The 27,754-nt window shown below is 43.3% G+C and overlaps 1 protein-coding gene and 1 pseudogene across 2 annotated transcripts in view; one reads left to right on the forward strand and one right to left on the reverse strand.

Moving 5' to 3' along the window:
• Positions 1-27,754, reverse strand: part of C1_1H1orf21 (chromosome 1_1 C1orf21 homolog) — a 415,212-nt gene that overhangs the window by 331,486 nt on the left and 55,972 nt on the right. The window contains exon 1 of one of the 2 annotated variants that reach the window (XM_078641468.1): positions 8,054-8,758. The exons of the other annotated variant lie outside the window; for it this stretch is intronic. The gene's annotated coding sequence lies outside the window, so the exon portion shown is untranslated. Of the gene's footprint in view, positions 1-8,053; positions 8,759-27,754 lie in introns of those variants that run through there. 2 annotated transcript variants of the gene reach the window in all.
• LOC144765733 (fibroblast growth factor receptor 3 pseudogene) overlaps positions 1-27,754 on the forward strand; it is a 35,802-nt pseudogene that overhangs the window by 3,358 nt on the left and 4,690 nt on the right.

Here is a 27,754-nt window from a genome sequence, read left to right on the forward strand (position 1 = left end):
CAACTTTGAGGAACCCTTTTTTTTCTTTTTGTACAATGGCATTACTTGTCTGACCTCAATGTTATGTTATGCAAGGCATATTTGTAAAGTGTGCATTTTACCATTAGTATGGGCTTTAAGCAAATTCGGGGCCCTATACATTCTCGCCCTAATTTTGAGGATTCCAACATAGATCACAATCTAGTTGGCGCTGATAAGCTGTAACATCAATAATGTATTTGTGGTTATGATTTTCACTTGCCAATAGGTGTGTTTTAATAATTAATACAGCAATGGGTTAAGTAGTTTAGTGGTCATGGCAGGAAAGATTCATTAAGCATTTAGCTGCAGTCTGCGTTTTTTGGAATCTCTTGGTCTGTCAAGCTGCTATGTGAACGTGTTCACTTGTGTAAGCAGTGGTGTTACAGAGGCCAGGTATCCATCGATGAGGCGGTCCGTGATATGGTGGGTGGATGAAAGTGTTGTTTACCATCCTCTGGTTTTGTTTTGGCATGTGGAGTATTGTATAGAGCATGGGTACTCGCAAACATTTTCCCAGGGGCCAATAAGTTTGGCCCCTGGGAAGCAAACGAGGGCCCCATGGATTCCAGCAGGGTAGCAGGCGGGCAGGGCGAGTTGGTGGTAAGGAGGGTCTAGGGGAAGCAAATTATATACTTCTATTATCTGAATTGCACAAATTGAAACCATAAAACATGGGACTAATCCCAGCTTCCCCACTTTATCAAATTATGTGATCCTAGGCAATTGTTTTATTTCACTTTCCCTCCCCTTTTCTTCGTTATCACAAATAAAGGACCTCGAAATAAATGGCTTAAGAATGTGTACTGTACAAAACCTTCTCCTGTGTTTGATTTAATAAACTATAATGTTGTCATTTAGAATAGGAACGCAAGTCATCCAAAGAGTGCACATAACAACTGACTTAACTCCTTAGTTCACCATTGATAGTGTTGTAAGGTTGGAGGTAAGAATTCATGTTTCTATATCCACTTTTGAAAATTATCACCTAAAATAATATTTCAAGGCACTGATATAATCTGATGTACTAAGGTGAAAAGTATCTGCATGTTAAGTGAATACTCCGTTCGAATTATGAAGAGATATCATATTTTTTACACGGTTGCTGCAAGATATGTTCCTAGAGTTGAGCAGTCAAGGACCCCCTAGTTACTCCCTTTTTTAACACAAATGAACATTTGAATAAATGCCTACCTGTTTATTTAGCATATTTTTCTTGTTATTCCTGAGACGATTAAACAACAGCCCAGTCTACCCAGAGCTACTGTTGCTCAGGAGGCCACATGTAAAGGTCAGGGGGCCCCATGTAAAGGTCAAGAGGGCCGCAAGCGGCCCCAGGTGGTACTTTGAGTGAGAGTGGTGTTGAGCATAGGCTGTTACCACATTGATACCAAACTACGGGCCTGATGTACTATCCTGCTAGCAAACCAGAGATGCGCAACTTGCACAACAACAGGTTTGCGAATAGGGATATCATTTGAGATGCAATCTTTGTGCCAATAGGTCGCACTGCAACATGCTCATTAGGGGGGGGTCTATGGGTCACAAAACAAGCTTTCCGATTAATATTAACTATTTGTCAGGTTAAAGGTTGTGCTACCACAGTGAATCACTGCGAATAACGTGATGGGGGCCTACAGGTACAGTTGGCCACCATACATGCTTATGCAAATGTGATATATATATATATATATATATATTGTTTCTTAAATAAAAGCAGCCTATACCCATTTAGGAGGCCAGTACTGTCTTGAATTTGTTTTCCCTTTTGCGAATACATTCACTGGATAGGCATAGGTCCCTTTGGTGCATCAGTTATCACCGCAATTTGAGAAGTAGTAACTTTGAAACCAGCCATTTGAAAACGCAGTTTCGAACACAACCCTTGAATCATTGCTTTGCAACTTGCAAAAAAGAGGTGTTGTCCCTCCTTCACACCCCTCCTGACTGGGATGCGGAAACGGACATACAATCCCTTTTGGAAGTCAGAAAGATTTTTCAAACTCGTAATAGGGCTTTTATATATTGTGAAATGATGTTTTGTGGGCACGAAGCCAGATTCACAGATTTCGAAACCGGAGAAAAAATACTTGAATACACGAGACAGCAAAAGGCACTTCTCTGCTGGATATAAACAAAGTATCCTGATGTGCTGTTTTGGGTGTTTTCTGTGTGTTGTTTTGAATTAGGCACTGCGGTTGTGATCACGTTTATACCCAACTGTATAGCACATCTGTACTGTATTTGATGTGGCTGTGGGTGATACGTTCCGGATGTTTTCGGGTAGATTTTGAGCACTTGATAGGACAGTAAAGTGCTGGAACTGGTAATCCTGGTGGCCTTAACTTCGGTAGAATATTAACAAAGCTCTGCTGGTTGAGCAGGGAGCTAATCGCCATCAGCCAGGTAATGGGAAGAGGTTCAAATTGGAATTTTACTATCTTGGGTAGAATTAGGCCCAGTGCAACAACTGTGCTCAATGGAGTCCATATTTGATACTAGTCTCCTTAATTTGTTTATATTACCTGCATTGGTATAGCGCACGTTTGCTATCTCTAGTGCCTTGTGGAGCTCTTGGAAATTCAAGGGCATCCTTCCGCATATTTATTCGTTTCTCATTGACCATAAAAGTCCATTACATAAATCCACCAGCCCATACCAATAAAGTGAAATCTCTCCAGGCTACTGTTGAGTACTTGGGCGAGCGAGGGCGCAGATTGTTCCATGAATGTTCTGAAATAACATTTCATTAAACGAAGTGTGAACTGTACCTCCAACTCACCTAAAAATATCTCGCCGGCGGGAAAGCACAGAACTTGCTTTCCTTTACAGCGTAAACGCCAATCAACTTGACCGGGCAATTGTTCGGCTCTTTGCTATGAGGGTAAGGTCGAAATGTAGGTCTCCGAAATGTAGTAAAGCAGGATTGTTGTGGCATGGAGACAATGGCCTTCTGAAAAGAGGCGCAGCATGATTAGTGTTCCCAACAGGACCAATTATGTTTTCCGCAACCACAATGAGAACACGATATAAAGGCCTTGAGGACTGTTTTGCCACAACAAAGCTTCCCAGCTCAATTTTAACTTGATATCTTGGGAAGTCACATGAAACAATTACAAAATTTCGTTACTGAGTGTTCTAAACAATTAGGAGTACTTTAAAATGATAGAGTAATCGACCCTCCTCAGAACATGCCTCAGTGAATTACAACTACTTAGTCATCTAGAGTGACGGCCAAGTCATTACCTTCAAGATCAACGTGCCAACCTATACAACACCTCCAAGGCAGTAAACATCACAAACAATAAGTTCACATACTGACAATGGAAAAAACTGGACCGCCTAACACTTACCTTCCACTTTGAAAGAACACCAATCAGTATTCTACCTCAGAACACATCTACCTGCTACAACAGGATCTCCACTGCACAGGACAACCAGATACTGCTAAGACCGCTACTAGGATGTTATCCAAGAAGACCAACACAGGTTTTAAAGAGGATATCAAAAAAATAAAAACACACCTCATCATCCAACAGGCAAGTAAGTGGGTGTAAACAAGGATGATAATGGCAGATTTGTACTACACCTCTACAATAGAGCCTACAAGGCAGCCGCCAGGTTTACAAAAAGACAAAAGTACCACACATGCATAATTGAAGCGGACTGCTCATCCAAAGAACTCAATACGATTCTAACGAAACACCACAATTCAGAGTTCCAGAACATAGAGACCCTACGATTGCAAGCCTTCTGCAAGAATATCTCAAAGGAACTGACCTCAAACATTGAGAATACATAACACTACCTTAAAGACAAAATAACTAACATTCCTCCAACACATGACTGCACAACCATAAGGCTGGGCAATACTAAACTCCCATCGCTCACCACCCTCAATGCACTCTCTGCAAAAAAACTGTACAAAATCACCCACGCAAGCAGGCCATCAGGATCACCATCAGACCCACCTTTCTTTACCAAAATTATTATTTCAAAACAAACCTTTGCACAGCCTGTGCAGGGGTAGTAACTGGAAGCATACAAAACATCTTTGTAATGAGGATCTTTGCCACCCAAGTTAAAAACTTCTTACATTTGACCACATCTTAAGAAGAATCATCTCAGCCCATCCAGTTCAGCAAACCACAGGATAATTTCCAAGAGCCCATTCATAGATAAACTACTTTAAACAGCTTTTACTCAACCCTCCAATTTTACTGGTAAAAATAACGTTGTTGCATCAACAATTTCTATTCTCTAGGCACATAGTCAGACCTTGTAGCCACATGGCCAACATATAACTCACAGAGGATATAACTAAGTGGCTTTCTTACCGATTTGGGACTTGTCAGTGACATTTGACATGAGCAGATGTTACTACACAGACTACATCATCTCAGATAGGCATGCAAAAAATTGCACGCTATAAATTGATTGCCTCTTAGCTCAAAGACAGGAAGAGCTTGGCTTTCGAACAGCTTTTTGTATGCTTCCCTCACACCAAACTCTGTGGGGTCCCTCGGGTGTCAATATTGCTAATTTCCTATTCAACATCTACCTAACCCCTTACTAGACCAGATCATTCAAGCTGACAGTTTACAACTATGCAGATGATAAACAAATCATTTTAAAAATGAACGACGATCTCCTCCTTACGCTAGATGCATGGATAACGACTGACCACCTAAAAGTTCAACACCATAAAGGCAGAGACAACGACTTGTAGGCAATGGTACAAACACCAGCCTACGAACATATGGCTCAGGGAAACAGGTGCTTATCCATCCATATGTCAAAGGAAAAGAGAAACCATGGAATAACCATGGACTCAGATTTCTCTGATACCATTACACGAGGAGGACACACACAGCACCTTCTTCACAATAAAAACCATGCAATGTATCTTCGCATACCATGGATACCATAGGTGCCAAAAAAAAGCCTACACGGTATTCACACGTGTTTTCTCCAAGCTGGAATAGGCCAGTGTCTTATACATTGGCACCCCCGGCTTCATCGTATGCATCATTATATGAACCCATAACAACAGAGAAAGATTCCTTCACTCCAGAAAACACCCAACACTAGGCTTGCAAACCTTTCATGGGCAACCTGTACTTAGATGATCAACTTTCAAAGATCAATGTGGCACCCTTCACAGAGCCTTTCCAAAGGAAAAGAACTGGATGTCTTCTCCCAATTGAAAAATAGCGTTCACAAACCCCAACTGGAATTAATGAATGACCTCTTTGTTCACCTTGAGAAGAAAATCACCACTGCCCTGGACTTTGCTGCTCCTGCTTCCTCACAGATAAGAGCATCAATGAACAGGGGCGTGGCTTCAAGGGGGTGTTACACCCTCTAATAAATGTATTTTCTGATGAACAATTGAGTACTGGTGCTTTCAGTCTGGTATGGTGAGGGGTCTGTCAGATTTCACTTGGGATTTTTGCATGCATACACACACTAAAACAAACATTATCATCTCTGTTTTGAAAGTCCTAAAAAATGTTGGTTATTTTACAAAATATTATTTTCCCTCACTTAGTACCCCTACCAATCCGCATTCCTCCCCCCTTTTCACTGCCCCTCTTATGAGCCCATCCCATCATATAATGTATTTTAACATTATATGACAGCGTGATTTTGAGGAAATCTGAAGCTCACCCCTCCCCCTAATCTTACTGATCAAGCTACGCCCCTGTCAATGAAGTCTAACGACTGGTTCACACAAAAATAGCTCTGCCTCGGAGTAGTAATTCTCACTTGGCTTAAGTGCGTTCTATGTACATTTTAGAGAATTTTTAACAAAAGGTCTGTAAAACAAAACAATCTGTCTTTGACCAGACCTAAAACATGATACTCATGGCGCCTTGTTGTTTTGTCCACCGGAAGATAAAAAGATTTTAAAAAGGTGCTAATAAGGAGGGGGATTGCTTGTGTGGTGATGGAGCAGAGATTATAACTGCAGTGTCGTACTAGCGGCCACTCTTTCCTCTATCAGAGGCAGCAAGCGGTTCAGGTGATGCATACTAGGACAGGGTGCATTGCACTCATTGGTGCAGCAGGTGCAGAGGCACAGGGCCTAGACTCTAGGGTCTCACCGAACTCCGCGTTTTATCGTATTTCACCGTTCCGACACTTCCTTACTTGCACGAAGGCCTCTTACTAGGTTACCGCACGAGGCCTGCGGAATACAAGGTGGTAGAGCAGGGCTTTAAGTGGGATGAAAAAACTGGAGAGTCTCTCAAAGGGGTGTGGCCGATGTAAACAAGGGCGCGGCTTAAAAACACCCAAGCTAAAAATCGGTGCTTAGCATAGTGTGCCGCCCGTCTGATATTTTGCTGTTTCCAGTGCTTTAAATGGGCCGGTACTCACCGGTACAGAGTACCGGCACTTCTTCGATCTGTCACTCTGAGTACCGGCACTTCTCTTCTGCCAGAGGAGAGTATCGGTACTCATGAAAAGGGAGGTCACTGGCAGAGAGTGCGAATGAGAAGGTGGGGACGTTTCTGTCAGCCAAGGCGCCACTTATGTAGCCCCCACCTGAGCCCCAGCTGAGCTATTCAGCAGGGCTCACTTGAATAATGTGAGGTGCTCACGGTCACGCTGTGCTAGACAAAGCAGGATGGCGATTCATTTTACCTGCTAGTGTGCGCATGTGATTTTCAAAGCGCAGCACTTCAGGTAGTGAAAAGTACTTTAAACAAACATTTTAGCAGTGGCAAGGGCGGCGGATTCTCACACTTCCTGTACTTTCTCTGGATCAGAGGGTTAATGCCCAGACAATGCGATGGAAGAGGCTCTTTGAGCGCTAATCTAACAGCGTTCTGCACTGAGAAACCCACCTTCCTAAAAAAAAATGCCTCAATTACCCAGTGTGTCTGCATTTGTATGACTGTTTTTTTAAGAAAAACGCGCGAGAGAGAGAGAGAATCAAGGAATGCTCAGGAGGTATTTTAAAGAAAATGGGTGGCACGTTGTGTGTACATGTCTATGGTGACAAAGGTTCATGAATAACGTAGTAGGGAATGTTGGTGGGTGAGTGGGTGGATGAGTGAGCTAGGGTGGATGTATTGAGTGGTGAAAGAGGGTGGATGATTGGATAAAAGGGCGGATGATGGATGTGTAAGTCAAAGATTGGATGATGGAAGTGAGGGAGGATGGATGAAAGGGTGGATGATGGATGAGTGAAAGGAGGTATTCAGTGGATGGTATAAAGGAGTGAAAGGGTTGATGGATAGATGAGAAAAAGGATTGATGGATGAGTGAAAGGGTGGATAAAGAGATGGATGAGTGAAAGGATGAATGGATAGGTTTGGATATGAAGGGTGGACAGACAGAATGGTGAAAAACTGAATGATGGATGAAAAACCAAATAGACGACAGAATGTAAAGGGTAAATGGTGGAAGAGGTAAATGGTAGGATGAAAGGATGACTGGATAGATCTATGGAAGAGACAAGAGATATCTTCTGGGGAGGGTCATGATGATTTGCTTCATTTGCTAGATGCCATAAAAGCTTTGGTTTGATGTGGGGTTATTTTCAGTTTCTTCCTACTCACGTGCTCAAAAATATATAGTATTGTGCCAAACATCTTCAATTAACAGTATGGCATAAAGAAGGTGCAACTATTGCAAAAAAAGGAAAAGTTAACATATTATCGCATTTTTCTTTCATTTTTTTATAATGAGTTAACCTGCTTTGTTTATATAAACACATTTATCATGTGTTTTGGTGTGTGCTGCAACTATTATGGAAGTCGTTAATTATCATTGTGTCTTGCCCTTAGCCTAGCCCCGCCCAGCCCCACCCACTCACTACAACTCTAGCTCATTTTAATGAGTACCTGCACTTATTTTTTTCCATTTAAAGCACTGGCTGTTTCTATCATTGCATGCACATATCAAGATACAACAAGTGTCATTACACATAGAACAAGCCAGGACTATTGTCTTTGCCAATGATTGTTAGTTTTATCAAATTAGCATCAACTTTGGCTTCGTTGTAAACAGCATTGAAAACGCTTACCTTCCGAAAGGATGAGACGGTGAAAGAACTAAAACGAGTCGTCTCTTTGACGTTACCTCAAAGGCAACGAAGGGTGGTACTGCTCCAGAGTCAATATATTTTTTCACCCCAAGTGAGGTCAAAAATAAAGAGCCCGATAGGACCCCGTCTCGGCACCTGCTCTTTAAAACTGCCGGTACTGAGCCCCGGGGGGACCCGGCACACTTAAAGCCCTGGTGTAGAGTATAAACGGTGCACTGGTGAGGCGACGATCACCACTGAAAGACCACAGCGCACCGTGTGTTTAGTGTCGGTGAAATCCCCACATGGGCACTTCATGATGGCCGGAGGACGACAGAAAACCACGAATGAGGGGAGGTTAATGCCGGAGAAACTGGGACTGGAGCTCGCGAGGAGGGGCACTCCAGCCAGACGGAAGGTACGTCAGGGTTAAGTTAAACACAAGGGCAGACGAGCCCTAGATGGAAATATTCCTATTGCAAACAATACCCTCCAAGCACATTTCCCCTCCTTAACGAAACGCAGCTCTCTTTAGTATGTTGGCGCGTGACAGCCGCCGTTACCACATGCACACACATGAACCCGACTCGAGCTCGTCTCTCACAGTCCCCCGAGCTCCGCTGCCCCCGTTACAGGCCTATGAACAAACACACACACACATACCGCAAAGGCTGCAGCGGGAACGAAGACTAGAATACCGGAAATGAGGGTTTCACTTGGGCGAGGGTGACAGAGCACCAGCCAGGACTTGCCCCGGTCCCCCGGGGGAACGCATTCCACAGCGCACCTGACGGCTCCGGAGACCGCGGCCCAGCCTCGCCGGCCGGGCGTTGGTCGAGAGAAACATCGCATTCACCACAAGCCTTTCACAGCAGCCGATCTGTAATAAACGGGGACTAATATCTTGAAGGAAACATTTCCAGTTCAGCTAAATGAACTGTCTGTCTCCGAGAGACAGATGGACGCTTTGAGACGCAGCACAGTGGAACACGCTAATCTATTTCTATAAAATATCCTTTATTGCCAACCAGGATTATGAGGGGAGTAATTCTGCCAGAAAAGCAAGTGGTCCGTTGATCAAGTCGCAAGAATATTCCTAAATGCACAAGGCAACGTGTAAATATATACGTTGCACACAGTCACTCTGTATGTTGCACATTTAACTTATAACCTAAAATGAACTTTTGTCTACATTTGGATATTGCATTCCATTCTTTTGTCATTACAGTCTGTCGTGCATCCAGGCTGCAAATAATCCCAAAACGTCATCAGCATAATATGGCGGCCACAAGCCTCGCTGCTGAGGTCAATGGACAAAGAAGCTTTGATCATTCTGGAACAGCGTGTCATGGCCATATGACCATACCTGTCTGTAAAGGAAGGCCGTAGCGATATCTTTGAAGCCAGGGCAGGCCCACTGCTCCAGCAGGCTCACTCGGAGTCTTTAGATGTTTGCCTGCCCAGCCTGTGACGGCTCCCACAGACACACAGGGAGATTCTAAGCAAGGCTGCCAGGGCCAACAAGACTTGAATACCAACAAGCCTACTGCGACAAGGCCCACAAAATTTCAACAAGAACCTCTTGTGAATTTAAACAAAGTCTTACGTGCAGCACTGAAAGAACTTCAAGATGCCTGCCTGATTTACGAACACAGAATAGATGCAATCCAGCAGTCCCAACAGCAGAACCAGAAATTGTAGCCATCTTGCTAGAACGGCCATCAGGGATGTCCACAAATACCACATGAACAACCAATGCATTTCAGTATGCTTGCCAAGACTCTGCCAGAGCACAAAGACAAATGTTGAGCAAGTGCCTTAATCCAGCAACCAAAGAAATGATTTCACCAAGAGTGATGGGCGAAAATGACAATCACAGTATTTCAGCAAATAAATATTTCCTTCAACATCTTTAGAAACTTGTATTAGTCCAATGAATCTCCAATGAATCTCCACACATTTCCAAAATGTGTCCCTATTCAGACTTTATTTTTAAGTGCACCATGTGCCACGCTGGTCCCTCAAAGCCCCGCAGACAACTGAGAGTCTTGATTAACTGAAGAAAGTGACCTTAATTCTCTGCAATCACCCCAGCTGCAACAAGGACTCCAGATCTCCTGGCAATGGATGTGTTTATTGTTAAATTTCCCTGAGGTGAAACCTAGTGATGAAGGGAAAGATGCGTTTATTTGTCAAGTACATGTTGATTAAATCTCAGACCTTTTAGCCTACTTAATATCAATTTTACACACTTCTATATATATATATACATACATATACTACTAGTAGGATTGTATGGTGTGCTCGGTCGTAGGAAACTGATGCTCAAGGAGCATAAGGGCAGTTTTACTATCCACATCCAAAGGGAGAAGGGACTCTTACTTCATATTAGCCAGTGTGTCTCTCTTTGGGCCTTGTAGAGCCTCGGGCTAGTATCCCTGGTTTTCAAATAGCAACTTCCGGCACAAACTAAAGAGCCTCCATCTTCAAAACCTACAGGAAACAATCTTCACCCACCCCCGAAAGGTTCTAGTGATACACAACAAACTTGCTAAATAAATATATGCCTGGGTTACATACATTTAATATACACCAATCTAGCTGTAAAGACTTTAATGTAATGCAGTGCATGTGGTGCCAGCAACCAAAGGGTGCAAAATATGGGAGCAGTCATAGTTCTCAACGAAAACAACCTCAGAATAAAACAACTACACACAGTCCTGATAAACCACTACAACAAGCGTGCAGAAGCGATCCCTGGAGGAGATTTTTGCACCGCCTCTGAAGATGTTCCCGAGTCTATAACCCAAATAATGTTTTTCTACCAGGCCTATGGTGGCTTCCTAAGGGCAAAGTGAATAGCTCCTCGGTGTAGAAAATTAGGTACCAACCGGTATATGGACACTTTCAGGATCCTCAGTACAGACACCAACAGGCTTGTGGTATAATGCATTTCAAAATGTTTTATGTCGGTCATGCGCAGTAAGGGTATGCAAGAGAGAGGAGAGAAGCAATAACATATCCTTTCTGAAGGTAATATGCCTTTATCGTTATATGCTTGTTCTTGGAGACTGAGGGGCTGGGCCTGTAAACGTATAGCACAACTGTGTTTTACGAACTAAGATTATATTCTCACTTTGCTAAGTAGTCCTCTGTACATTTTTAGGTTTCGACCTGGCGAAAAGCTGCGCAAGCAGCGGTTCGCGCAGGCGAAAAACTTTTGTTAGAGTATTGTGGCTTGGGCACCGCCTCACTCTCCCATTGGCTAGCTCCATAAATGGAGGCTAGCCATTGGCAGAGAGAGGCGTCCGTCATTCTTCAAGGCGACTCGTGGGCGTTGCGTAAAATTTTTCCCTTTTGCCTACGTCAGTGTGGCGGTGGGCGGGGTTTTCTTTTTTTCTTTGGCATCCTTCCTCACACCAGCCGGACGGCTCTCCCTGTGAGGATGCAGACCCGACCCGCTTGCAGACCCGACCCGCTCCCTACACCGAGCCGACTCCCGGAGGTAAGTTTTTTAATTTTCCTACACGTTTTTGTAAATGCTTGTTGTCTTTGTCTGTCTGTCTGTCTCTGTCTTTGGTGGGGGTAGCGCAGGCGTGTCCAGGGAAACTTTCGGACTGTCAGCGAGCGCCGCCATGATGTCTGAGACACGGGATTGGTGGTGTTTGGTATTTATATATATATACCCAAAACATTTTTTTTCAACTAAGCCAGGGAAGCTACCCCCATACTAAGTAAAGAGCGTATCGAATCTCCGCGAGTAAACACAAGCCACATAAATCGTTCAGTGCGTGCTGCATGCTGTAATCACAGTGTCGTTGTTCAGAAGGATGTCTGCCGTAGGAATCTGTGTAGAATCTCTACAGGGCACAGTTTCCACAGGGAGAAGCAAGAAACCAACCTCACTCGAAAGTGCAGGATCGAGGGCATCTCAAACTTCAGCTATTCACTCAGACCGGTTTTGCGTGCTCGGTGTGTAGTTAAAACTACCAATGGATTGTCACGGAGGATGGGATTGGGTGCCGGGCAGGTGATTCAAGCTAGCATATTGCTAGTTGGCAGAGTGGAGCATGGATTACAAAAAAAAGCCAGTGCTCCAAAATTAAGTGGGCCTCATTAGGACATCTGATAATAATAATAATAATCCACATTTGTAAAGCGCACAATCACCCGTAAGGGTCTCTAGGCGCTGGGGGCCGTCGGGAAGATTAAGCAAGCTATTGCCCAGAGTCACATGGTGCTGGGCTAACCTGCCGCCGGAGCCGGGGATCGAACCCTGATCCCCATATTCCAGCGTCAGTCGCCCTGGCCGCGGCGCCACACCTCTTGCGAAAGGTGTGCCCACGTTTCCAAATCAAGGCAGTGTTGATCTTTTAAAGACAACAAGTATAGGTGTTTTGCCCACCAGAACATAAACAGGCCCACAAACAGCCAAAAAGTAAGGCCTCACACTAACCTGTAAGGCGAGCCTTTCGGACTCTGCCAGATTGCTTATAGCCCAGTCCGCCCCTGCGTAGTGGGACAATACTAGACAGTTTTATTTATCTTTGATATATGCATGCTTTTTTCACATTCTACATATTATTGAGGGACAGAGAGCGATTTGCCGACCGTTACACTGCATGCTGAAATAAGGATTAGAACCTGTGACGTCCCTTCCAATCTTTGGAATGGGAACATTTCAGTGTTGTTTTTTAAAGCTGCTTTTCGACTTGGGGGGGGGGGGGGGGTTGGACACACAAACCTGTGTAGAATAAGCTTCTTACATGTTGCTCAGATTTGTTTTCCAACAATAGAAAGTGTCTTCCACTTTTCTAGAACGAACTTATTTTTTAAAAGAGAACGTTAAAAAAAGACATTTACTTACAGAATAAAGGTCGTGACTGCCTCGTCAAAATATGAAAAAATGCATTAGGAACTCTAATGATATTCCCTACTTCCCTCTGTGGAATCTTATCCAGGGCTTTTCACTGTGGTTTGGAATTTTGTCAATAGTATCACTGAAAACAATTTGCTCATCCTCGGGTCAATTGTCTTTGTTTTATTTATTAGGTTTTCACTTGATTTTCCTCTCTGAGGGTTGGCGTTTATTGTTCCTTTTAAGACTTCCTTTTCAACAGGCATATTACTGTGTACATTTTGATAGCTCTGATTCTGTTACAGTGTCTGCATTTTTTTAATGTCCCAATGTTCCTGATCCCGTTTTTTCCACCAATCTCTTCTTGTTTGGGATAGCGCAGTCGCTCTGTGTGTGTGTGTGTGTGTGTGTGTGTGTGTGTGTGTGTGTGTTGCTCTGCGTGTGGCTCTGCAGGTATGTATGTGTGTGGGTCTGTGTGTTTGTGTGTGGCATTTGCAAGAGATTAAGCTATTGGCATTGTAAATGACAGTGCCATTTATTTATCTGTTTTGAAAACCAACACATAAATAAAAATGTTGTCATTTACAATGCCAATAGCTTTAACTTTTTCAAAGGCGAAACCGTTGCATTGTAAATGCTTGTTTTGTATTTGTTTTTATTCTTAAATTAATTGGTGTCGTTATGTTGGAACGATAATTAACTAATAAATTGTACTGCCAATTTGTACCAAGCCAAGGTAGATTGCACATGTGGTAGTAGTAGCAAAGTGCGTTTACTGCTCTTTATAATGTCTTAATATTTTATATTGACCAGTGTCGACTTACTGGCTACATAATGTCTTATGTATTTTGTTGCTAATTTGCACATGTTACTTGGACAGCTTAGAAATGGCAGCTATTAACTCTGGTGGGGCGGGTACGGGTTGTATTTTTTAACTTGATGTTTTACTACATGGCTTCCAACTCCAAATAGTTTGAAGGAGTATTTTGAAAGAGGGAAACTTGAGGTTTATGAACACAGACTCCGATCTTTTGAGTAGCCGGATCCTAAACTACTAAGGGTTTTATCCAAGTATTTTATTTCAAACATATGATATGTTATCTTTTGATGTTTTAAAATCCTTTTTGTAGATTGATGTGATGGCGTATGTTTTTAAGTGTACTTTTATGAACCTGGAGTTGAAAATAAGGTTATTGTGATGATGATAAACCGCTACTAAATATGGCTACATAAACCCGCCTTTTTTTATTTAAGCTACGTAATTTTGCATGCTGTAAATAATTATTTTCTCACTGTAAGTCGATGATACCTTCCCAGGAACACCAAGATATTTCACCGACAGACAGACCCAGCAAGCCATCGTTCTAGACTACTTTCCTTCTTGTCCTGCCTTTCAGGTTCCCTGCCTCCAGTCCCTAGGTGTTTCCAGCCTCCCAATCCAATCAGTGGCCCACTGGAGGACCCTATAAAGTATTTATCCAGACTGTCTACAAAGAGCGAATGCCATAGGGTGCGCCTCCGTGGATCCAAACATCCATTTCTCAAGGCTGTCTGTAATCAGTGCACACAGTGCACATGTATTCTGGCTGCTTTCTACCAGAAACCGGTCCTTGGATGCTTGATTCCGGTCTGGGAAAGACATGGCTTGGTAGTTCGGACTGGACTGTTCCCATGAGGCACAGGGTCAGAGCTGATTTGCATATAGCCAGTGTCTAACCCAGGGTGGTGTGGAGTGCAAAAAAACGATGGATTTAGGCCCAGATCCTTGTACTGGGGTGAATGTATGACATTGTTCTACATTCTGTCCATCAACTGTGTTTTTTGCAATTTTCACCCCGAGTGGGCTGGGTATGCTCAGACGTGAGTCCCAGGCCCTCCACACCACTGGAGTCAAGCTATCCAGGCTGATGAAGGCTGATAGCCAGAAACCGGTCCTTGGATGCTTGATTCCGGTCTGGGAAAGACATGGCTTGGTAGTTCGGACTGGACTGTTCCCATGAGGCACAGGGTCGGAGCTGATTTGCATATAGCCAGTGTCTAACCCAGGGTGGTGTGGAGTGCAAAAAAACGATGGATTTAGGCCCAGATCCTTGTACTGGGGTGAATGTATGACATTGTTCTACATTCTGTCCATCAACTGTGTTTTTTGCTTTCTATCAGGGCATGACTCAGGTGAGTGCTCTGTCGCTCCTGGGTGGACCCCGGTAAGCAAAGTCTGAAATCTTCCTGGCATTGCCAATTCTTGCTGACTAAGGAATGATGCCCATTATAAGCTTGGCATTAGGCCATGGCCTCAACTGGTCATATCACTCATTTATCATGGTACTTTGTTTTGTGAGCTTGCTCACACTACTTTAACCATGGTACCCTGGCTCACTGTAACCAGTGCATGCCCACAGAGTCTCCTCTACCACTCCTGGATAGACTCTAAAGAAAGTGTACTATAGCTGCATTTCACCCAGGGGTGTAATCGAGGGCGCCACAGTCCCCGCGGTGCAGAGGCCCCCAGCGTTTCTGGTTTTGGAGGCCCCCCAACACTCTAAGCCATGCCTTTGCATGCCTTGCATATTGTGTGAAATGGAATACGAAATAGTTATATACCCTTGGGGAAACCACGCTGCTTTCCCGAGCAGGCCCCAGTAGTCTGGGGAGGGGGGGGGGGGGGGGGGAGGACCACCATTCAGGGGGCCCCACTGAGCCCAAAGCCAATGAATATCCAGGAGATGCCCCGGTCACTCATCACATTCTGCAAGGGGGCCCATTATTTTGCGTTACATCACTGATTTCGCCATGTATATTCATTCACAGTCACTCCTTAAATAGACAGCTGAGATCCTTTACAATAGCTGCATGTGTACATTGCATGCTATGGGGCTTGACCTGGACAGCTCCTGGGTGGCATTCAAGCATGCGGTCTTTCACCAACGCATTCTAATGGGCTGCTCTCTGCTCACTCCTGGGTGGACGCTTTAGAGCTATTATCGGGTTGCTTGTTACCAGTTTACTCACGTGGGTTGCTCCTCTGTCACCAAAGAAGTGAGTAACTAAAAAGTATGCACAAAAGCTGGGTCTCTCGGTCTTTGGTTATTCCCCATTATTCTGGAGGGGCTCAGATATGGAGATTATCTCCCGTGGCTGGCTGTGTGCAGCGCATGCCTGGAGGCCACTCACCTGTGCAGGGCATCTGTACAACTGCATTTAGGGCATGCGTGGGTTTTCTCATCTATCACTCCTTGGTGGACCCTATAGAGACCCCTTAAACAGACAAACATAAATGTGGGTAAAGTGCACGTGTTTCGGTTTCTCGGTCCTTTTCCCGCCATTACACACCTAGGCATAGCAACCTAGGACGAGATCAGAACACCCCTGTGGTTCGTCACATGCAACACCAAATTGTTTTCCACATAGGCCACGCTGTAAACCACTCATCTAAGTGTAGCGTGCTACCCGTATACGCTTCAGAGCCCAGTCAGGGGAAGCGAGCACTATTTAATGCAGTTTGAATACTACATGGACACAGCTATCTGGCAGTAAGTGCAGTGCCTGTGGAAGGATTTGACTTTGCGCGCGAGCCGGTTGTGCGCTGCATGGAAGCGCCCAAGCAGCGCCACGTTTCTCACTCCTTGCCTGTTTAATCCAAAGCGCTAAAATCTGCTGTGCATATAAATCATACTACTGCCGACATGTTCTGACTCACTCGTTAGAAGGAACCACAACAATCCTGTGTGTGAGCTAACACCCTAGTCACACTTGCAAGCTCGGTGCCCCAGGGCTACGCGGCACAGAGACATTTCCACTTCTAACGATGTGAGGGGGAGTGGGTGTAAATATTTTATACTCTATTGCTAAAAATAAATCTCAGCACGCATTGTGCAGGCTTCTCAGGAAAGTACAGCGCGATGGAGCCCTCCAGTGAAATCACCTCTAGACATAGGGGCGCATTCTGTACTCTGAATGGGTTTCACTTTCGCATGTAACTGAGGGAGGTATCAAAGTTCAATGAGTTTTAGTGGCCGATTAGAGAGGTGAACTGAGGCCTCTCATCACAAGGTTCAAGTAGAGTGACGGGGATTAATGGAATAAAAGAACGTTCAGCAATTTCTGTAAAATAATGAGATTTCTTTTGCATCTCCTGGTCACATTCTTTCAAGCCTTGGGTCCTAGAAAAAGTGATCCTTTAAATCTAGTAGCGAACAATCCACCAATCGGAGGGGGATGGGGGGGCTTGTAGGGAATGAACCACCCAGCTCTGTTGGATATCTGAACTCTATTGCGGTTCCCTCTTCAGGCTACCCTACGTAGCTATGGTGGCTTGGGAGGGTGAACATGGTCTTAAAATGTATTACTTTGGGTGACCTTGTGTCAAATAATTGGGAGTTGGATTCTAATCTTGTTGTGCTTCAAGTAACCAAGGCCAGCTCAAACTGGACTGAATACCTTTGAGGCCAGTTTGAGCTGGCTTTGGCTACTGTTTGGACTTTTCAGGTTCTTGTGGTAGACACGCTGAAGGGCATACAAAGGATGATAGTGGTCGGTAGGGAGCTGTCGTGACAACACTTACTCTCATGTCATGCTGTCACACTACAGGAGCTTGGTAGTTTTTTTTTTAAACAGTAAAACAGGGTATCTACAGAGACAGTAAATATTACCATTGAGAAACAGCTGGGATCTGTGAAGAGCTCATTTTAGAAGCAGGCAGGACACACTGCTTGGCTGACCTTTCTTTCCATGATGCGCGATGGGACTCGGACCATTGCTTGGATGGGGGGGGGGTATTTTCATGGGCCTTACTATTGTAGACGAAGCAGTTGTTTGATGTTGTGTGTGATGCACACAAACAGGAGGAGTTTTTGTAATACTGTGAATATCTTCAGCATCTCCGAGGTGGACGTCTGCTACCACAGCCTTCTGTTGAGCCTAGCCATTTTGTGCTTTAGTGAAATCCAGATATTTCACTCTCTCGCAGACATCCGTCACCTTAGTCGTTAGTTCAGATTACTTATCTGTCGACAAGAGCAGCAATCTAATTATTTAGTAGCGCCCAGCCCTCTCGTCCTTACAGTAATCTAGCCATCTGGAACCCACCGAAGTAGTCTTTAGTGGATCCTGTCATTTCACTATTACCAAGACCCAAAAAGTCTCGTTGACAGTTGTGCAAATTGGAATCTGTTCTCTGGGGACAGCTTCCACCATGTGAAATGTAGCTATCAGCATCAGTGGGCACAATCACTGCTTTATGGAACCACTGCATGCTCCTCTAGGTCATTAACATAAAAAAAATATATATTTTTAAAAACACCAGCTCCTGTTACGTCAAGGGCCAACTTTAAAAAAAAAAAAAAAAAACATTTTGACATGCAGTGCATTTGAAAGCAGCATGGAGATCTTCTGTCCCTTGCAGGCCTATATCCCCTACAATTCGCCTTAATCACCGATGGTACTGAGTAACCGATAAGTTAATAGATCCGGTTCTTTGGTTCTCTCCCTCTATATACCTTTTAGGAGAGCGTGAATTGATTAACCCTTGGGAAGAGGTCGTTTGTACCCCTCAGGGTGGTGCCTGGGCACTTCCCGCTGGGGGGGTCACGTGTACTACACTTTGCAGGTATTTGGAACCTTGTGGCAGCTGCCATTGTTCGTTTGAAGTGGTCTATTGATTTTTTAAGTGCATGCCCCCCGATATCTATCTGTAGACACACGGTGGACAGAAGAATGTGTCCGTGGTGATTGGGTTTCTATAATCTGTGTATTCTTTATCACTTGTGTGAAGATTTGGCTTTTTTGGAGCTTGTTGTCTTTCCCCCTTAAAATGAGGCGTGGTTTTGACTCCATTATTTCACGTTTTCAACTTTCTGGTGGTCATTGCATCGGTGTAAATGGGTGAGTTTTACTTTGCGGCATAGTGTGTTTTTAGGAATTATATTGCATTTGTATATATATTTTTCAGTACCCTTGTCCTGATGAAGCCAGAAGAAACCACTGGCGGAAACGCGACCGCGACTGCGTCGACAGATAACTAATAGTGTTTTCTTTACCCCCCTGTTTTTCTTTTTGTTTAGGGTACATAGTTGTATATTTGTATATATTGTAATTACCTAACTTTGATTACTGTATATAGTCTGGTCACTTCCCCCCTGTTTTGTGACTCAATATTTTGTCCTTTGCAAAAATCATATCATTTATTGTTAAAAAAAAGAGTGTAGAAAACAGGTTAATAAATTGTTTCCTGTTTTGAAGTAGCGTTTGCTTAATTTATCCCTTAGTACCTTTTTGTTCTATTTTCTCATCCATGTGATGTTCCTTGCCCAGGTATGGGAGGGTAATATGGGCAGAACCCCTGTTCATTACGCAGTATATCCCCTACAATAGCAGCCATTCCCAAAAAGTTGCAAAAGGGCTTATGCCTCTTATATATTAATGAGGGAGGTGTTTGGGTGACTCCTTGCAAATGGGTATTATGTGCCGTGACTGATAAGTACACCACTCACAGTGATGAGTTAAGGTGAGGTCTCAAACCAGTCGGTGGCGTAGCTAGACCTAGCAATCCCGGAGTTTCCCTGCCCGGAACAGGTAAGGGGTGGCGATCCACAGACAACTTGTTCCGGGTGGGTAGTCAACAAACAACTTGCTCACCTCTGAAACCCCCACCCCACAGCTATGCCACTAAAACCAGTAGAGTGCAAAAAAAAAATAAAACTTGCTTGCAGCCTCATCTTGACAAATCATGCCCCTAGTTCCTTGTATCAGAGAGGGGGGGAACAGACCGTGTAGCTTCCCTTACATGGCTTTGTGCATTTGTTATTTAGGCGGAAAGCTCATCTAACCAAGTCATAAGCATGGACTAGCCCAGGACGATTGGTTGGCCACTTCTTGTTCTTGTGCGACAGTCAGGCACAGCACCTTGTGCCACATAACATGCACTTGATAAATGGGGAAGTTTAACTCTTGTCAATTTTCTTCATGAGCTAGGAAGCTTGTAGGAGATCTCCTCAGCCGGACATAGCTTGACACATTCCCACACAAGATCGAGTTGTTTCCTGGCCTGCTTACTTCTTGTGAGACAGACGCAGACCACATACCATGCATTCAAGCAGTGATTTGAGTACACGATTGATGGGCTATTCTTGGATGACTTCCGTACTTCTGAAGGCCACGCAAGACCGCATCTCATGTCTTAGTATTCCTTCCTCATACAGATGGTCCAGCCTGAGCGCCTGCACTGTGTCAATATTGCAATTCACCCTTGCAAGGACCCCATATACAGATCAATGCAATATATTGATTACAATTCCCACAGGACCCATATGTGGCGTGAAGCACAGGCATTTCGATCACGGTGCTGTAAATCTAGGGAAAAATCACCATTGGCTTTTGGTACTATTGAAACAGCTGTTCTGACCCAGGATGCCCCAAAATCTACTCAGAATCCGAAAGCACTAGGTTGTGCATGTTTTGTCAGAATTGTGCAGCGAAAAAGTTATTGAAATAGAGGACTTATTTATCTACTCAGTGTGGCTTATTTATCTACTCAGTGTGGCTTATTTTATAGACTCCATGTCGACCTAGCTGGAAATTTAAACCACAATATACACAAAGACATGCACAAAGACCTCTGCAGCAGGCGTTCAAACCAAGGGGCTACCTCACGGCTTACCAACATTTCATTCACCCTTGGAGGGGTTGAGGTGGGCAGTGCTTAATTTATAAAATTCTGCATCAGGCCTGTTTTTTTATCCCACCACACCCTACACTTCCTGTCACTCTCCCCGACACTAGCAGGCCTTTCCTATCTGTTCGGTTTCCCTCTGTCAACCTTTTAATTCCTCTTTCTTGTCACCGTTCTCTCTCTGATTCTGGGTCAAAGTAGTATGATCAAAACTAAGTCCCGCCCACCACCTGCAACCACCGGTGCACCAAATCACTTTAGGTAGAGAGTGCCTGGGTGGATATGAGTGGGGGGAACAAGTGGTCTACTGAGGAGACAGCGGCCACTGATGCTTTACGAAGATACTCGCACAGTTTCAGAATCGAATCAATTTTCCATGCCGAAAAGATGCTTCGCAGAGTTCTCCTGCACAGCCAATCACAGCGATCGTTTCAATTAGCAAACTAACGCACGCAATTAATGGAGCGCGCGAGCGTGAAATGATTTCTGACCTACATAGAAGCCAAGCCTCACTGCCTCGCGCCGCCTCGTCACAGGGGACGCTAATGGGCATTAACTCCCATTTAATTATTAATAAGCCCGGGCCGGCGCTGGGCGTCAAAAGCCGGAAGATTTACTTACACGAAGGCCGAAGCTGGACTCGACCTTCCGTCATCCCGAAAACCAATCTGAGAGGTAGCCATAGGATGACATATGGGCCTGGTTAAGTGGTCAGCTGTGGAACCAGCTGGCTGGACTTCTAACCCCTGTCTAACCCCTGTAGGAAATTGGGTGATCCTGGGCGAATCAGTTATTTCCCAGAGCCTCGATTTACTATTCAGCAGCTTAAGCGAACATATAAAATAATTGGAAATTAAAATTCTTATCAAAACTACAGTGTGTGTCGGTGCATGGCTACCACATCTCTCTACTGACAATACTTCAAAATGTTTGTCCAAACATTTGTTCACTAGGGTCCAATTTATGTAAGATTATCACACTGATCACTGATAATCAAAAGCTTATCCATTAAACTTCTTAGGTAAAAATGTATCTTATGTTGATTGCATGTAAAATGGACATTGATCCGGAGCTCAAGAACCAACGCTGGACAAATAAGAATTATAGGGTCATCCAGGATAAAAAAAATGTACATTTTCCCGAGAACTGGAAGCAGAATTAAAAGGCCCAAAACTAACATGGTAGCATTAACTTTTGTGTTTATCACCTTATTCCAATGAACAAAAGTCCATTTTAACGAAAGGCGTTTCTAAACACCAGCAATTCACTTGCCTCTCAGCTTGAGATTCTTTTCTAGTTTAATTTGGAGATGAAATGGTATTTGAGACCCCTCACAGTAAAAGTAATTTTGAAGACAGCATGGCCATCTTCCATAGTAAAAAGGCTCTGCTTGGCTTCTATGACACACCACGAGGGCGCAAGCTCTTCGGCAAACAGTCGAATGAAAAAAACTAAAATCTGTGAGGCTATATTTTCAACATTACAATGGGTGGATTACTGATCATTAATCTTTATTACTTTCACTCTCCCTTCCTTGTTCCAGCACTCCCTCTAGGAGGAGCATGTTGTCAGAAGCCTAGCTACCATTGGTGCATCAGGTGCAGTGGCACCAGAGCCCCTAGAGGCCCATCTAACACGGACTATTCTGTATTTTACTACTTCAGCAGTTAAAGGGGCCACTTCCTTGCTTTCGCTAGGGCTCACATTGTATTCACTACTCTACTCAGTGGGGTCTCCCCAGACCAAACATTTTGCAAATCTCCCTAAATCCTTTAAAACAGGACGTTTTGCCTCAATACTGCGAAAGGCTACATCCCCTTGCATAGACTCTTAAGTGGCAGATCCGCCTGACCAGAAGCCTATTTTAATTTTGTGTGTCTTCTCACAGCATGGCACCTTGTGCTCCTGCAGGTTCATAGCTGCTTTTGAGGGTGAGGGCGATTCAGAGTTCATCATGATAACGTGGGCTCATCAATGCCCCCCTTCCTAGTTGCTTTGTGCAATCAATACTATGGCGATGGAGGGGGGGGGGGTGTGGGGGGGGTGGCAGGGAAGCATTCATGCCACAGCCCAGGTTAGACAGGAGACTCACAAATTTTAAAAGACACAAAAAATGTTTTAATCTACCATTCACACGTCTAAAAATGCCACACGTCTAAAACTGCCCCCACTTCAATGCAAGTCAATGGGAAAAATAATAACTCCCACCCCCAATTATGTTTTTCAAAAACTCACTTTTTCCCCCCGTTTTCAAAATTTTGAATCATGGGCAAGGGTGTAAAATCAGAATAAGAGGGCATTTTCACATTTCAAACTGAATAGGTACCTTTGTCACTAATGGGTTAAATAAGCTTTATTGTATTAAAAAAGGACTACAATAAATATGCACTAAATTTAGTAATGGATAAAAACAGACATACCATCAAGTAATAATTGTTTCTAAAATAAACAAGTGACATTTACTTCTTAAAAAACTGTAAGCCAAGTCTTAAAATCAAATTAGGGCATTAATACATTTAAGAACTTGATTAATAAAAAGTTTGACTGCATCTTTTTCACTAAGTTATGTAAAATCTGCATACAATTGTTCACAATATTTTGAAGACACGCCATGCTGGTCACTGCATTAGTGGTACATTTCCATTCACTGATTTCCAGATACCATGGGGTCTATTAGGATGGCGGACGGATGGCCGGCGGCGGTGGCAACCGCCTGAGCAGTGGCAGACATCCGCCCGCTATCACAACCCGGAAGACCAACAGTCCCATTAGCATGGCGGTGACGACCGCGGCGGTGAGATATTTCTCCCGCCACTTTTTCACCGGTACCAGTCCGCACGCCTGCCTAGCGGGCGGACCTGGACCGCTAAAATGGCGCTGGTGCAGGGCAGGGTTCCGCCGGCTTGATTATGATGCCGGCGGTAGCCAGCCTTTCTGCTGCGGTGGGACCGCCATGGAAAGGCATGCGGAGAATGTCTCTGAGGGACCATTGCGGGCCCCCAATGTGTTGGGGTGGGTGTGGGTGCACTGGGTGTCCCTGTACCAAAATGGCAGGCACTGTGCAGTGCCTGCCACGCAGTGCAGTGATATGCAGGACATGATCCTTTTCACATCGCGACAGTGCTGCTGGCAGCCGCAACCGCCGCAATGTTAATGCCTATGATCGTACCGCCGCGGTTGGATTTAGACTGCGGAGCTTGCTAATCGAACCAGCGGTTATGCTGCGGTCCTTGTGGGCGGTAGGGCTGATCTTCCAACCGCCATCCTAACAGACCCCTCAGTGTATATCTGGATAACATTTCACAGGTATGGGAGAGATAACCCTGTCCCTTTTGGTAGAAGGGTAAGTATCAATGAAAACAACGAAAGATCCACCTTGTGATACACACTAGAATTCTTACACCTATAAACTCATCTTCCTCTGGGAAATACTCCTCTATTTATCATCCACTCACCTATCTACACACTGAATCTTGGTTAATGTAAAAATGTCTTTTATGTCATATAATGAATCCTAAAAACATAATATCCTCTATTCAGTATTGCCTTCATGTAATACAGTAGTATCAATGAAAGTTTTATAAAAACATTATTCATGATTTGTGCAACATCACATCACTAACATCTCTTACAAATACAATAATCTATTAATTAATATTAAAAAAAACACAATATTGAATCATCTCAGTGATCTAAAAATTAAAAGATACCACAATGAGCGAATTTCATTGCAGGTTGTCACCATAGAGTACAAGGAAAACAAAACACTTCGCAACATCTATATGGTGACAACCTGCAATTAAATCTGTGCATTATGGTATCTTCTTTAATTTTTAAATCACTCAGATGATTCTATTTTATATATATTTAAAAAAATAGATTGCATTGATAAGAAATTTTAGTGATGTGATGTTGCACAAATCATTAATAATGTTTTTATAATGATATGATTGATGATATACTAGTGTATTACATGAAGACCATACTGGATGGAGGATATTGTTGTGTTTTGGGGATTTATTATATGAAATAAAATACATTTTTACATTAAACAGGATTTAGTGTGTAGATAGCTGAGTGGATGGTACGTTAATAAGGGTTTCCCCGAAGAAGATGAATTTATAGGTGTGAGAATACGGGTGTGTATCACAAGAGGGATCTTTGCCGTTTTCATTAATACCTAGATAAAATAGCATACATATTCAGTTAATACACCATCTACCTGCACGAATAACTTAACAAAATAAGAAATCAGAGTATTCTAGAAGAGATAAAGGACAAAGCATTAAGAAACTCTTACAATTCACTGAAAAAGCAGACACTGAGGGACAGTGGCATACATAGCTTCAGGAAGCTGTCTGTTTAACTGGTAAAGTTATCAGTTTACTTGTACTAGTAAAGGTATACATTTATACAAAAAAGCAGTTTCAACTCCTCTCCGTATCCACCACACCCATGTACCATGCTTTAAATGGGTAGGTTCCTTCAGGTACCGAGTATCTGCAGTTGCTAAATTTAAAATGGGAGTACCAACACTTCTCAGGAGGGGCTCAATAGTTTTAATGGGAAAGTACCAGCATTTGTCTTAGCAAACTACTACTCTAGAATAGTGAACAGATGCACTTCTATGTCAAGTAATGATCATTTACGTCATTTTTACTACTTTCTGGATTTAATATTTTTAGCTCCCTGCATAGTATATTCTGAGACTTTAGAAAAATAATACGCCCTGTATGTTTCTGTGAAGAAACAAGCAAATTATATTACAGATTGACAATCTTTTATTTGACCAACAAATGTGGGAACATTGCATCAAACTCACATAACGCCAAAATACATCTTCACACCACTCAGATAAAAATGGTTGAAGACATAGCACACCCTCCAACGTACAACACTGCATCACAAGTATTTAATCTTGGTAATAATGATGCCTTAAAAACAATCCTTTATTACATAAAAAAGTAAGTTTTCAACTGAGCATACACATTTATTTTTCATACAGAAGATCAAGCATATTATGGCATTGTTCCACAATAGATTGGTTTTTTTCTTTTTAGAGATTATACATTACTAGCTGCATGCCTAGAATCAATCAGCACTAGAGGGGCTATAAACAACTGACCACCCACCTTAATGGAAAACATGAAGTCCTTTGGCATACGATTCGATACACATCACACAACAGACCTTTAGATCAGTGGTTCTTAGCGTGTGGTCCAGGGAACCCTGGGGGTCCACGATGCCTGCTCAGGGGGTCTAAACCTACTTAGAGCATTACGTAATACTAACAGATTAATGAAGTGTATGCAAATAAAGAACATTTTAAAAGTTTTAATGTTAAGTAAATGTGAAGGAATTTGCAGGTGAAGGCTAAAAATTAAGTTGGTGTCCGCAGATTGATTCGTGGAAGCAGTATAAAAGAATCAAACCGAATATAGTATGGACGATGGATGGCCTCAGATGGATTAAGAAAAGCTCCAACCCTCCCATTACAATGAAAATTGTGTTCTTTATATTCGTTTGTGAATTAAATCCATTCATCATTTTTGTGTTTGTTTGATGAATGCTTGTTTATGTATTTTTGTGCATGGTTTTGAGGTCCAAATCATCCAAATTGATTCAGCCGGGGTCCAAGTCTCCTGTAATGACTGTGTGGGTCCCAGGACTCTAGTAATGTTTCAGTGGGGGTCGCATGATTAAATAATTAATAAGTGGGGGTCCACAGAAGTCAAAAGGTTTAGCACCACTGCTATAGATGATCAAACTACATTTTATTTTCACATTAACATGAACCATTACAAAACAAGACATTTAAGAAAGGTAAAGTGACCATATAAGATCACACAACCAACCTGTTGATGGAAATCCCAGAATCGTATGAATGTGTGCCCAGGCTAAGAAAGCATTACAGTGCCTTACTAATGGTAGGAGACACTTTAAATCCTTTTTGCATAACAAATTCTGTAATGTCACTGAAAGAAAGGAAGCTTCTGTTCGGCAATGGTGACAAACTGACAGCAAGCTCCAGTGCAGATGTGTTCTGGCAGTCTGGAAGTGGCAAAGCTGGCAGTGTGGGGTGTTAGATTCCCCCGGCCTAAAGAAACCTCGAACAGTCCTGCAACTGTGCTACCGAGGATTTAGAATCAAATAGTGTTTGGATACTTCAGGGTGCAAGCCCTGTCTAACGAAACACAAACGTTGGATTTCACCTAGAGATGGGACATTTTTCAAATTGAGATTTGCTGAAAACAATTAACTACAACTTAATATAAGGTAAGTATTTAAGAGTACAGAGGGGAGGTGAGGGTTGGCATTGGAAACCAGTTTCAGCAACTGGAATCGTTTGCCATGTTTCATAATTCCATGTTTTCCCCAAAGAGTATTGAGTTTACCAAGCTACACGGTTTCCGAATTGAATTTCTGGTATGCACAAAGCACATGTCTCTAGATAGTTTCACAACCTCTACTCCTCAGAGCAGCATCAGTTTTCACTGCCTGGCTCTAAATAAATGTCCTTAGCCTACAACTCCCAAAGCGAACTCAAAGGCTGTAGGAGTCAGGTGGTAGGGTGATGGGGGTATGAAGAAGTGCTAGGTAGGGATCTTACAGAAGAAGGGAAAGGTCACAAACTTACTTTTTTTCCAATTAATTTTTTTAGTGTGAGACTTCTCAGATTAGGTTTTAGTACATGTCCCCATTTGTCAATTATGGGCGTTTTGGGATATCACTTAATTTCATCCCTTACCAACCAAATCCCTTTCTCTAAATTCCAATCCTTATTAAGAAGTCCTCATGTTAGAGTGGGCAGCCGCAACACCCTTTTATCTTCCCTAGAATCCATGATTAAGGTCATCGGCCATGTCACTGTATTTGCTCCAAAATCTTTGACGTAGTACAAGTCCCTAATAAAAAATAAAGTTATTAATAAAACATTTTTACCAAACCTATCTACATCTGTAACAGTCCTGCGTCGTTAATTGATCTCCTGAGACCACAGTTATTAGCCCGCAGAGATGTACAGCGCGTCCCAGCAAAACCGTGTTTTATGCATCTGTTAAGGACGGTTTTTCTGGCTATGGTGACAGCGTGTTAGAGGGTGTAGTTACGCATTGCAGTTCTAAATACAGTCGGGAATTGAACGTCACAGAAGGGACCGGCGAGGGCAACTATTTAT

The sequence above is a fragment of the Lissotriton helveticus genome, chromosome 1_1, assembly GCF_964261635.1.
Source record: "Lissotriton helveticus chromosome 1_1, aLisHel1.1, whole genome shotgun sequence".
In the NCBI taxonomy this organism is placed as follows: Eukaryota; Metazoa; Chordata; class Amphibia; order Caudata; family Salamandridae; genus Lissotriton; species Lissotriton helveticus.